General features: G+C 29.3%; 1 pseudogene; it reads left to right on the top strand.

Moving 5' to 3' along the window:
* Positions 1–14,648, top strand: part of LOC119603788 — a 47,186-nt pseudogene extending 32,538 nt beyond the window's left edge.
* Positions 14,649–15,141: the final 493 nt, after the last annotated feature.

Genomic DNA, 15,141 nt, shown 5'->3' on the forward strand with positions numbered 1-15,141 from the left:
TTGTGTTATGTAGGTACGAATATTATTTGGAGGTTTTATATTTTATTTTTACCCTATAGGTATCAGACAAGATACCCTTATGAAACCAAAAACTGAGTAGAATTTCTGAAATATGAATATGTTTAAACTGTGAACAAAACTATATATGTCTTCTTTATCGAGAATCTTAGAAAACGGTATACATTTTTTCACCCTATATACATCGACAATTTATAGATAACTATTAAGCGTTAATGGTAAATAATAACCTCCAACGATATCATTGCTTAAAACTTTCCACACCACACTTGGGATTCATTGCACATGAACCATAAACAAATTCTTGAGGAATATGAGTTTTCATTTTGAAGAGGAAAACAGAGATAATGACTAAAAATACAAACGAGAAAGCAATTTTTTAATTTCAGCTTCTGTTCTTACAATAAAAGTTTTTTGCAGGATGAGTAAAATGTGAGAAGACTGAAATATAAATTCTAGAAAAAGCTTATACAACCTCTTGACCTCATGAAGAGTACTTTTTAATTTTGCCCTAAGAAGTGATTATTTGGTCTACTATCTTGAATAAATCTCCTAACTACACAGAACTGATCTAGGAGAATTTTGATTTCGGTGACTTCTATTGATGAATTTAGCGTAAAATTGAGGCAGATTCTAATCATATTTGGGCATTTTAGTGTGCATATAGCGATAATTGTTTTGAGCGTTACAAACATCATCACAAATTCATAATACTGTCTTCTCTATAGTGTGGTGTAATAAAAAGATGTATTATTGTGGTTGTATAAAAGTAAAATAAAATGGCAATTTAAAGTTCGCAGGCTAAACTATAAGTAAAACTATAAGTTATGACAAATGAGTTGTACACGTGCATCTTGTGCCGAATGTAATTTATAGAAATTTCACAAAAAAACTTGTGTTAATGAACACAGAATTTGTCTACCCACATTCAACATATTCAAATTTAAGTTCATTTTCCGTTCATTTAAATTATTTAAATAAAGATTTAAAATTATAATAAAAATAGTTACTCTTAGAAATTTTTTTCCGACTAGTATTTCCTCCTTTCGATACCTGCTTTCTTTTTCAAACCATTTTTATATATTTCTATTTTTTGTACATAAAGTTTAAAAAATAGCACATAACACTTGGGATTCATTGCTGAAAAACACGAAATATATCTTTGGGGTATATGTGTTTTCATTTTAGAATTCGTCATCTCTTTGAAGAGAAATACAGAGATGATTAAAGTGTAAGAAATAGGAAATGTGCAAAGTGTAAGATTTAAATAATATAGAATTTTGGAAAAAAAACGCAAGGAAACGAACTGCTCTTCTTGAATATTTGTCTAGCGGATTCTAGGAATGAAAATATTATAACTTTTCAAGACATTTGAATTGTTCTATTTACTTACGTTTCTCTCCTGGATAATGATTGAAGGTGCTAGAGGGTAAACATGGCTTTTTTATAAAATACACAACATTTGGAAGAAATTATTAAACCACTAAAGTTTTCTTTGGTTTTATTTTCTCTGCTTTTCTGTTTCATGTTGTGTTTAATGATTGTGTCTTTTATAAATGTAAATCCTTCCAATCTTGAAAATTTAATCATATAATAAGTAAAACTCGTGATTAAATAGACAAGCTAGTAAATAACCACCTCTATATAACTTCAATAGCAGACATAAAACATTTTTATTTACTTGAAACAAATATAACAGAGGTTCTAAACATGTTCATTCTGTATACTATCCACCAGCATTGTTGGTGATAGAGTTTGTAACACTAAGAAATATTCATCCATAATTTAAGGAAGATTGACTCGTAAGTGTTGGCATGTTTTGACCTTTGTCTGTTTTTATTTCAAATGGCCTGAAGCTTTCTAGAAAATTAACAGAGTTATGCCAGCAAGAAAATTAAACATAAAACTTTTTTTCTTTTTTGTTTCTGTTAATAAAGTGCAATTTGCAAACTTTTTCATCAAGTCGTCTACGAAAAGAAAAGCAGCAATTTTATTCTATTTCAAAATTTTCTTTTAAGTATTAATGTTTGAGCCTTGAAATTGAAAATGGTGGTTAAATGATGGACCTTTAAACAATTTTGATAATAATTTTCATAAATTTGATTTGTTTTAAGTGACACTACAAAAAAATAGCTATTTTCAACTAATTGTTTTTACAAATTGTTCGATTCAATACAATCTGCAATAAGATTTTCTGAAGCTAAAAAAAATTATCAAAATTTTTTGTTATTCGCTAAAAAAAAGTAAAATGCCATATGTACTTCTTGATAATTGAAAATAAATTAATTTGAAGGACAGAGAAATAAATTTCTTCACGTGTGAAACACAAAAAATTATCCTATGAATTCCTGATATACATAAGTAAAAATGTAAGAGGCATAAGATTCCATAACATACTTGAAAAACTTTTCAACAATTCCTTTTGATGTTTTTCATCATAAGATAATGAATATAAATGAAATGTATGTTTTAAAGGTTTCAGGAAATCATTGCGTCATTTCATGACTGTTGTTAAAATATTTTTTACTTTATTTTGTTTTACATGTAAAGGAAAAAATTCTAAATAAATTTAATAAAAAATCCGTCTTTGATATATTCGAAAATTGCAAGATTTGCAATATCATAAGAAAATATGAAGAATACTTGAATCTTAGAGAAAATAAAATAATATTAATTTTATCTACAGTTTTGGGCTGTGTATAAAAGAGAAAGACCTGATATCAGTGTAAATCATAAGTCTAACGTCACAAAGAAAGCATCTACTACCTACCACTTTTTGGTATATTAATCAACTTATAATGTGTGCCCTATATAGTGGGTTTGCTTTTATAAGGACGAGGTGAAATAATAGAATCCATAATACCCTTAAAATTATAGTGGTGTAGGTGAGAGTCATATGCCTTTCTATTCCATACTTACATATGTTTTTATATCTACACTCCAATTCTTAAACATTTTCCTAAGTTCGGCAACTCGTTTTTGTGTAAAATTAATGGCAGCAACATCCCTACAAACATTTGGAAGCAATATTTTTTTGATATCGCAATGTTAATATTTAAAAGTAAAATCGGCAATAAACAATACAAATATTTAAATTGATATTTTTTTGATTTTGTAAAGTATTTTTTGTTGCCAAATTGTTGTATTTATTTCTGTAAGAGGATTTTCATCCTACGCAATACGTTTAGGATATCGTTATGTTATCGCATAGATGATATTATAGCAATAAAAATATTTTTTTAAACTTCAAAATATTTTCAAAATAAGAAAAAAACAAATTTTTTTAAATAAATCTTACTACAATAAGTTAATACGCGATAAATCAAGACGACATCATTACAATGGTAATTAATGCTTGGAAAAATGTAAGTTTCTCTTTATTTTCACATAAAAAATGGATAGTCATGATGTTTTGGTTTTCAGAGTACTTAAAAGAAATCAATATTAAAAGAATCTTCCTGTGGGTAAAACAAAATTGTGCTAGGGAAACGTTAATTTGGCATATCTATATTAACTAGAGTTCGCCCAGCGGTCGAAATTCGACCAGAACCAATGCTGGAAAAATTGCATAAATAAGCTAAAATAAAACCCTATTTTTGTAGTTCAAATCTGTGGTAAAAAATTAACTTTATTGATATTATCAAAGTGTATAATTTGCTTTGAATAATGTTTTCTTTTAGAAAATGTGATGGGTTTTAGTAAAAGTCCCATCAGAAGTTTAAAAACTCAATTGTCAAAATTAGTTATACAACTTATTTTACAAAAGTATTTCAACTATTTTAAAAATAAAAAATAACGAACATTTCTTCTATCGACTTATTATCCCCTACATATTTACGCATCGTTCACAATGCTGGAGTACTCTACTGTACAGTGTACACACCAGTAAAGAAATGTTAGCTGTTCAAAATACAGATTTGAAATGTTCTAAAGAATTTGTCAAAACAATAAAAATATTTAAAATAAATAATGTCTAATCTAATTATAAATAAATTTTATTTGGATGTCATTAGTAGTCCATCCATCAGGTATATGCTGTATAAATTCCCCCTTATAACACTATTTTTTTAACTACAACATTTTGTCATTAAATAGTAAAAATTCTTAAGTTAACAATAATTGTCGTTGTGTGGTATGTATTCTGAATTTCATTTCACCGATTTTTCTTCGTTAAACATAATCGAAAAAATAAAAAATTAATAAAAAGTTCACGTTAATAATTTTATATTTTAAAAATATTTCAATACATAACTTTTGACATTCTTGTATTTTTCCGATATTTGCCTTTAAAATATTCTACGGTCGTTAAAAAGTTAGGGAATTGAAAATTCGTTAATGTAACTGATATTTGTCATTACTATACGATATCAATACTTAAAATTCCAAAAAAAATTACTGAATTCCGGTACTGATGTCCTACCAATAATTTTCCAGGTCAAACACCAATATCAGTACATTGTTTGGCATATCTTTAGGTGTCCCCAAGCATTATTTACACATGTTTTTATATTCCCAGTTCGTTGTTTCCTCGGGAATGTCCTTCAATTTAACTATTTTGAAAAGTTTAATTAACGAAAAACTTCCAATCGAAAAATAAAACTGAAGTCTTATAAACATATTTCTTTCGATTTGGTAACAATCGTAACGATATTATAACAAAATAGATCATTATCTCATTCATAATTTAGCACTTTACACAAAAATATAAAACAACTAGCTATACCCAGTGTGCTTCGCTACCCTCATCGTAATGGAATAAAATAAATATCATTATTGTAAATGTATATATATCTGCAATATCAAAAATTCCCCTTTTAGAGAACTCTTTAAGTTTGATTTTATGATTCTAGTCTCAATATTACAGAAAATTAAAAAAAACAGTTGAAGAACGAAAAGTACCAGACAGTTCCTTTTTATATATTTTCATTAAATCAGGATGACGCATGTTTAATTTTCAACCAGAAACCAAAAAAATCGCATAAAGATTTTTATACGATCAGGAAGCTACATGTCCAATTTTATGTTTTTAGGTTCAATATTATAGAAAATTCGAAAAGTATTAGTAAAAGAACAAAAAAGTACCAGAGTATCCTTTTTCAATTTTCGTTCAATTGGGATACTGCGTGTTTAATTTTATGTTTATATATTCTATATTTTAGAAAACTCTAAAAGTACCAGTACCAGTGAAGTACGAAAAAGTACCAAAAGACCTATTTTATTTAATTTCATGTTCCTAAGTTCAATATTATAGAAAATTCAAAAAGTACCAGAAAATATTCCAGTTTAAATTTTCATTCACTCAAGTCCCTGATTGCTTTTATAGATTCTAATTAACACCGGGCTCCACATGCTTAATTTCATGTTTCTAGGATGAATATTATTAAAAACACAAAAAGTACCTTTTGAAGAACGAAAAAGTGCCCATTTATAGGTTCTCACTTAATCCAGGCTCTAAACGCTTAATTTCATGTTTCTAGGTTCAATATAATACAAAAATTCAAAAAGTACCTTTTGATGAACGAAAAGTCCTCTTTTATAGATTCTCATTTACTCCGGGCTCTACATTCTAATTTCATGTTTCTAGGTTAAATTTTATAGAAAACTCAAAAAGTACCTTTTGTAGAACGAAACAGTACCAAAAAGTCTCCTTTTATAGATTCTCATTTAATCCGGGCTCTACATGCTTAATTTCATGTTTCTAGGTTCAATATTATACAAAAATCCAAAAAGTACCTTTTGAAGAACGAAAAAGTACCAAAAGTCCCCTTTTATAGGTTCTCACTTAATCCATCCTCTACATAATTAATTTCATGTTTCTAGGTTCAATATTATAGGAAATTCAAAAAGTAACTTTTGAAGAACGAAAAAGTACCAAAAAGTTCCCTTTTATAGATTCTCATTTACTCCGGGCTCTACATGCTTAATTTCATTTTTCCAGGTTAAATTTTATAGAAAACTCAAAAAGTACCTTTTGTAGAACGAAAAAGTACCAAAAAGTCCGCTTTTATAGATTCTCCTTTACTACGGGCTCTACATGCTTAATTTCATTTTTCTAGGTTAAATTTTATAGAAAACTCAAAAAATACCTTTTGCAGAACGAAAAAGTACTAAAAAGTCCGCTTTTATAGATTCTCATTTACTCCGGGCTCTACATGCTTAATTTCATGTTTCTAGGTTAAATTTTATAGAAAACTCAAAAAGTACCTTTTGAAGAACGAAAAAGTACCAAAAAGTCCCCTTTTATAGATTCTCATTTACTCCGAGCTCTACATGCTTAATTTCATTTTTCTAGTTTAAATTCTATAGAAAACTCAAAAAGTACCTTTTGTAGAACGAAAAAGTACCAAAAAGTCAGCTTTTATAGATTCTCATTTACTACGTGCTCTACATGCTTAATTTCATGTTTCTAGGTTCAATATTATAGAAAATTCAAAAAGTACCAGTCGAAGTACGAAAAAGTACCAAAAAGTCCCCTTTTATAGATTCTCACTTACTCCGGGCTCTACATGCTTAATTTCATGCTTCTAGGTTTAATTTTAAAGAAAACTCAACAAAATACCTGTGTAGATCGAAAAAGTACCAAAAAGTCTCTTTATTATTAATTTCATGTTTCGATTTCAATATCAAAGAAAACTCAAAAAGTACCAGATGGAGAATGAAAAAGTACCAAAAAATATCACTTGGTACCGGGGTTCCATATTTAGTGTTTCTAAATCTAAAAATTTTATCTAAATTGGATCATTGTGTTTGAATAAAATCAAATTTCCCGTTTTTACCCCTTTTGGTACTTTTTTTCTACCCAATAACGAAATAAAAATTATATTCCAAAATGTTGCAACATCGTAGTGGGAGCCCGTTATTATGTATTTATAAGTTATAAGTTAATAAACCAAAATCAATGTTTTATGAAAAAAGTACCAAAAATAGGTACAATTTTCACCCCTTAAACATCCGAATAACAAAAAAGTACTAAATTTATATTTTTATTTTTTCGTCAAGTTATGAAGGAGTCAAAAATATTGTTTGAATGTTCACTGGTTTAAAAGATACATGGGGTGCAAAAAAAGTACCAAAATGCAGTTTTTACCCGTTTATTTCCTAAAGGGGCCGAAATTGAAAAAAGTACCAGACACCTGTCTGCTTATTTTTTAAATGAACGACGATAAGCTTTAAACTATTTTTGTATCTTTTCTAGTTTAGGAGATATGAGGTTACCGATTTTACCCATTTTTACCCTTTTTTACCCCCTAAACATTCGAATTTCCAAAAATCCCGTCTTAGTGGATCTATTTGGTGGGAGACCAACCCCCTGTCCAAATTTCAGCTCTTTAGCTTTAACCGTTTAGGCTGTGCGATGATGAATCAGTCAATCAGTCAGTCAGTCAGTCAGTCAGTCAGTAACGTTAGAATTTTATATATATAGATAAAATCCTATTTTCGCATTGTCTAAGCCTGTTTACATACTTATTTGTTTACAAAAATCTTATTAAAACAAACAACAAAAACAAATATCATGCAAAATACAAAAAGAAAACAGAGAAATTAAACGTTTCTGCACTCTCCTCTCTTTTTTCAAAAAGCCGTGTTGTTTACTTTTTTTGTTTTGTTTCTTGCTTTGTTTGTTTGTTTTTAATTTCAAGAATACGTACGTGTGACTATTGTTTTTATGTATTAGTAACAACTTTAAACGTTTATAGCTCCTAAAATTCTGAACCGATCTCATTAATATATATATTGTGCACATCTGTGAACAAATACCTTTAAAATGATATATTTTTTGCCAAGATCAGATGTATACTGTAAGAGTAAAAGGGGTCACAAAAATCGTCTTGCCTATTAATTATATAGATTTGCATACATGTGTATATGTATACTTCTATATATGTATTTATATCATTTTATAGTAGTTTACTTCTTTCTCATATTAATTAAAATATTCCCCATCAGAAGACAAATATACAGGTCTTGTTTATTTAGATACAAAATGTTGTGTATAGTATGTGCTGCCTGCAATTAGAAAAGATTTTGTTTTTGCTTAAAAATAAGTCTTTAATTTGCAAAGTACATCACATCATTCACTTTTATATTTTATCTGGTTTTTTATCACTTTGGATTTACATATATGTGTATCTTTTTTCTTATCTAACATACTAATTACTCTTCTATTTGGTAACTAAGTTCATCTTTAAATTTATTTTTACCTTAATATTTTAAAAGATACCTAAAATTATATAATAGAAGTTGTCCTATAATAAATTTTAATGTCAGTTTTAATTTATATAAATTAAACTTATTTGTATTGTATAATTAATTGATTAAATTAAGTATTCTGTAAGAATCTTCTATAGATGCAGGAAATAAATAAATTTTATTTAATAATTCAAATAAATAATAAGTATTATTTCTTCAGTTTTATGGTTTTGTATTTGGCATCTATTTTGTCTATTAAAAACTAAAACCGAATATTCAATTTTCCATCGTGATTCATTTTGAATTTATACAAAAAAAGGTTATTTATATACCAAGTATGCAAATGGTTTGCAGTCCACGGGTCGTATGAGTAATTTACACACACAATTTCAATGAGCATACGCTCCGTTGAAAGTTAAAAAGAAAACAAAATCACACAATTAAGACAAATTTATAAAAATCTTCAAAAACTACAAAATTACAACCTTTTGTAACATTTGTTGATGATACTCATACAATGAATATGATAAAACTGAATATTGGCAATATGACTTTAGTCACATAACTTTCTTGTGAACAAGTCAAAGTTATACTTACATGTGCATGTATATATTTTCATTCATAAAATCACAAAATATTTGATTATGCGCAATAAACGAAAAACTCCAACTACAATGAGTGAAATTGAATTCATGTAAATAGTGTCTTCAAATAAAATATTAAGAAACAGTTGATGTAGGAGCATCAATAGCAACGGATCATAAACCTGTGCACCAAACGAAATAATTAGAGAGAAACACGTGTTGAATAATAAAAAAATTCGAACATAAAATATAACAATATATTTTTACAATGACAAAGGATGCAAAATTTCAATGTCAACTTGCATATCAAAGTAATAAATAATATGATAAATTTATAAATTTCAACTGATTCCGTCTAGTTATTGGCGCAGTGACAATTTACAAGACAAATACTAGACAAAACAAATAAGTCAATATAGTCGGACATGGTAGATCGATCATATAATGTGATGATTTTATTAACCACATTTATAGCCTCTTTTAGAGCCTACATGAAAAGTAAATTGCAAAAACTAACAGAAATAACTGTGTAATTGTCAATTGACCCACCTTAATTTAAATATTTGTTTATAATTTCTAAATGATATTTATTCATATTGAAAACATACAATTGTCAAACATCAATTGTAATTGTTTATTCATTCTTGATTAACTTTATTGTTCTATTCACACACACTCATCTTACATTTAGTTAAATGATTTGCATTCTTGTACAAGTTTGTTTTAAATTACACAGATCAGCACATTTTTAACGCTGTGATCAGAGTATAGTTTGCTGAGATATCTGAAAAATCGGGACTAATAGCAAATTTTGTAGTTAGTAGAAATTTAGCGCAGCTTAATCCTGTAGAAATGTATCACTGGGTTTTAAAATTTTGTTGGCCTGTGTTAATTAAAATATCAGACTATCATATAACACACAGTGGTTAAGAATCTGATGAAATTTAAAATATAAATATGAAGATCTTTAGAAGATGTACCAAAGGAGGATCGAAAAAATTCCATCAGGACTATATATACACATGTCTTATGTGATCGGTAAGGAGAACTGAATTCATATTTATATATTCCAAACAAATTGAGTGTCCATATTTCTACAACCTAATTGAATGAGTTCTCTATTGATCTATCCTTTCCATAAGTTTTGTAGTAAACGACAACCGAGCAAGGATCTTAACAATTTTCTATACTTTTGCAGCATCACCTATCGATGTTGTCTTCTTTATACAAAGCCAAGACACAAAACATAATAATGAATTAAGTAAAAATCTAAAGAAGATTATAAACAAACAATCAAAGGAATTACAACCAAAATATAGAATTAAAGCACATGTACTGGATGAACTATTCAATTACCCAGGAGACTGGACAATACATATTTTAATACCAAAACTATTGTAACTTCAAAAGAACATGAAAACGAGTACAACTGCGAATACTAATTAACAAATGGAAATAATCAGTGACAACACAAGATGGGTGGTATTTTGTGAAGAAAGGACAAATGTTTATTAAGGTTAATTATGGAAAAACTAAATGATGAAAATCACAAAAATCGCAGATGCTTTATTTATATTGATTTGCCAATAACTACACAGAACAAAAAAATTTAAAAAATTTCGAAACCCAGATAGCAAAGTATGAATACATTTTTGTTTTTAGGATACGATATTTCAAAAACCTGTTATGAAGGAGAAATTCTGAGGCCAGATTTGAATGCTTTTCTCAATCATTTAGAGAAGTATACTTTGCAAAGCTTTGGTGTCTTGGTTAAACATTTGTTTGCCTGGGTTATAGGCAAAGATATATTTTAAATTCTTAAATTTTACTTTTATTTCTTCTACCAGCTTTTATATTTGGAACATGCATTATATGATAGTGAGCCTATAATCATCTATCATTTTGCATTCATTGAAAATCCTAAATGGTTTAAGTACCCACTGCTGCGGGCTGGTGTAGTTTTTAGGTTAGGTTACGTGTGTTGCTCGCTAGTAGGCGAGTTTACTCAGAGACCTTGTGGCCCATTGTGATACCCTTAGAATTGCCATTCCCTAATATTGAGAGAATGGTTTCCCTCCCTTATTTCATTGACTACTTGGTTCGTTCGGTTTACGTGAAAGCCAGCCGGTGCTTCTAATAAAACCCATCATGTTTATTAGTGACGTACGTATCTCTGAAACAGTCCAGATCATGAAAAAGAGCTCTACCAAGATAGACCGTTTTTAGTATGTCACTATTCAAAAGGTATGTTTATACAATCGGATCAAAAATATGAACTTACTGGATATTCTGAGTATCCATATAGTTTAAAATACTTTATTAATTCTTTTTAAACAAATTAAAATAGTATTACCGATACTTACGAAAATCATAATAACCAAAAACAATTACAAAACTCGGAATTTAGTATTGATGCCGCCCATGAGTTGTCTCGTTTCGTTTATGATAATTTACGAATTTCAATGACAACGAATAAAACACGTACTACAACTTTATCTAATGATTCCGACCTGCCACATACTAACTTTCATACGACACTTATTACTGCGAACCTAGACAACTATAATCCTCGTATGAATACACAAGAACAGAAAATAATTTTAAAGAAAGCTTCATACATTTGCCCAGTAGCCACATGGTAGACTGGAAGCATGAAGAACAACAAAAACAAGCACTATAATGATAGTGAAATATGTGCCATGTATGGTGAACAAACAAAAAATGCAGCATTATCAATGACATGTGTAAGTAGCCATGAGAAGAATTACAAAATCGTATAAAATACATATAAACTTCTTCATTTAACCCTAAAAATTTCAGTCAGGTACATTAGGTTATTGCATGGTTTTGTTTTGAAATTTGAGAACATATAATAAATATTCAATTAAATAAATTTTCCTTTAAGACTTTAATATATGATTGTCCAGTGGAGTTTACAAGAATTTCCTTTACAAAATGTGATGGATAATTGAAAACAAAAGTTTTAATATAAATTATTTTCACACCTTTAATAAATTGGTTATATTACCCGCAACAATGTGAACAAAATATTAAAGTTTCACATTCTTCTTTTACAGCTTCCTAGTAAAAGTGAAGAAATTTATATTGCTGTTACGACATGTTTAAAATATCATCAAGAAAGTTTGCCAATAATACACAACTCCTGGGCACAATACGCCAAAAATATCAAATATTTTAGTAATTTAGAAGATAAAAGTTCAAAGCCTTTACATGAATATTTGGCTAAGCAAAGCAATAACCCTCTAATAGTGACAAATGGCTAATTTGACCCCTCTGTCACTTACATTTAGTTCAAGGTTCGAACCTTGCGTTGCATGTTCGTCCGCTACATCATTACCCTGTACATTGCTGTGGTCTATCACCCAACACAGACTTATAGTAAACAGCCTCGCAATATCACTACAATAACACATCTACATTCTACGATTAGTCACAGGAATAGCGTATAACATATGTATATGTAAATGCTCTAATTGCAGCTGAAAAATATATAGTATATGCTTTCACAACAGTTCAGCCACTTTCCAGATCGCTAGGATTTCTACTTGGAGAACACAGCATTCATTAGGGAGTCTTAAAGTTCCATGTCAGCAATGTAGACACCGGCACCATCTTGGATACGTCGCTAAATATCGCATACTCTTTAAACAGCTTAAAGGGTCTACTCCATTATTCCCTATCTTATAGCTAATATCGTTATCTTATGTTTTAAATGTTATCCTGGTCTTATAGATCCATTTCGTATAAGATTTTTGTGTGGTTATCACTCGAAGGTTTAACCAATGTAACTCATAGTGCTTTAGCACAATCCTTACAGCTACACACCCTAGATTATATTTTATAGGGATCAGATATTGGAAGGTATTCAAAGCATCCTGTGGTGTACTTTTTACAGTGCCTGTGATGTCTTACTTTGAGCATGTGATTTTCATCATTGTGATGCCTAGATAGGCACATCTAAATCCAGTTTATCATATCAGGACACAAAGCCCAATTTCCCGCCAATGAAATTCTTGCAAGTGTAGTAGACGTCGAGTCTCCTTCTTCAATCTTTCTTAAGTATTTTTCTTCCATGATAATTTATTATTTTGGATGGTAGCTAAATACTTAGCTCCACTAGATAATCGTTACTCGACACCATCTAGCGTAGGAAGCCTAAAGTCATCTATCTTGTTCCATCTGATAAAGCACTATAGTTCAGTTTACAGAAAGTCCTTTTACCTACGCCCACCATGAGAGTTCGTTCAATGCAGTCTGCATGATATAACTGATTATGGATAAAATATTTTCCTTACCATCGACCAAACGACCATCTTTCTAAGAATATCGTTAATCGCTTATAACCATATGATTAAAGATAGTACTCCTTCCTCCCTTTACTGTCCCTCTGATAACCTTTCTCCTAACGTATTAATCCTCTAGGATTGATGTGATAATTCTAAGCATGGTGACTATCCAATTCACCAGGAAATCTTGGATTGCAAGCTCTATCAGTAAAGATATAATCACTTCAATATCAATGTTAACACAATACCAACAATAAACACTGGTATAACAAATGTTGAGATGGAACATTGTGCTAAAACATTACAAATTCTAGAATTAGCTCTGAGGGATATTGAAAACTACGATAACAAACAACTCAAACTGCTTTAAGTTAATCAAGCAAAACATGAGAATCATCAAATACAGTGGTTATTCCCTACTGGTGATGATACTTTATTAAGGTATGTAAGTGATAGTCAGTTGATTGTAAAGTGTATATGGCAATGAAATCAAAAGAGACTATACTATTTAAGAAAATTTATGTTGAGTTTTGGCAAAACTTCAAATTAACTAAATCAAATTTAAATTTTTAACTTGATTTTATACGTATTTGCCTCATTGATTTCAATATTAAATCAAATTGTGATAAAAAATATTTTGACGGCATTTTAATCCTCATAGGTTATAGGATCTTGTATAAAAATTTTATGATTTCTGTTCTAAACATAGTTTTCAAAAGAACTAATGTCTGCGGTTATGTAACAAAAATTTTCTTGAACTGCCATCAATATTTCAGCGATTGTCAGTCTTATTTCTTTATCACTTCTTTCAATGATATACAATTTTCACATACAAACATCATTAAACCTTAAAAGTGTTTCGCCATCGTAATGAAATTTCTTCTTTTTTTCTGGTTTACGTTTTTAGCGTTTCAGGTGTTTGCCAAGTACTTAGTTGCTAAAATTCAATGGATGAAATTTATTTGAGTGAACGCTACGGCTATCGTTTATATGTTGAAGATGCTTTCAATTATATCACAGATGGTGTTGACATTGCATTCTCATTGCCAGTGGTTAAACTTATTTTGCAGCATTGTTCGTGTCCTTCAGCTACGGCGCCTGGTGATAAGATTTTAGGCTCTTGTTTGCATTCACTTCAATTGAAAGCTTTGCACTCGTCAAGGTTTCATCAGGTAAGTTTAAATTTGCATTCGTTCATTAATATTTTATTAAACTTTAATTTTTCTCAAATAAAATTATACGTGTTATACTTTCTTTTCATTTTAGGCTCGCACTAATGACTATCCCTTGGAGTTACTACAGCAAGAGCCGCCAGTTTCGTTTCACAAATTTTGGCAACTTGATCCAATTGAAGTCTACAGTGAATGGTTTGCCGCCGAGGACTATCTGCTATTAGCTAAGGAAAATCATGTGCATGAAAATTGATTTGGATTACAGTTCCAAAAATCGTAAACTGTTAGCCAAAAGGGAACCCTTGAATTTAAATGAGATTCCTGTTTCTTTAGAATCTTCATTTTATCATTCCAAGGAGCACCATGTTGATTTTTAATCAAGTGTTATTGGTTATCTATGTAAATAAATAAGAAGCAATATATTTTTCTAAATAAAACTATTTTCTCAAAAATTATGAAAAAATGTCCAAAGGTGAGTTAAGATCTGAACAACAACTGGTAGTTTTAAGCCAGTTATGGGCCTTAGATTATAGGTGTTTAGTTTCAATAAAACTTATTTTTGACGAATTTCATTGCTATACTGGCATTTTGAAGCAAGTTAGGAATTTTAAAGTTATTTTATGAAAAGAAGACCCAACTATGAAGCAATTATGTAGTTTCTTAAAAAACTTTTTATTTCCATAATGGGATCGTTGGGTACAAAAAGCTTATTGTATATGATGATAAAAATTGCTTCCTCTAATTATTTAGAATTATTCACACAGTAATATTTTGAAATCTAGAACTGTAAATGTCTGTTTTAAACATTTGTTTGTTTCCGCATATTCGCAACTTCCACCATTAGCCATTTACAAATATGGCGGTCATGTT

Source organism: Lucilia sericata, unplaced genomic scaffold, assembly GCF_015586225.1.
Source record: "Lucilia sericata isolate MDLA Ls3-8-SP2 unplaced genomic scaffold, ASM1558622v1 Contig000336F_arrow, whole genome shotgun sequence".
In the NCBI taxonomy this organism is placed as follows: Eukaryota; Metazoa; Arthropoda; class Insecta; order Diptera; family Calliphoridae; genus Lucilia; species Lucilia sericata.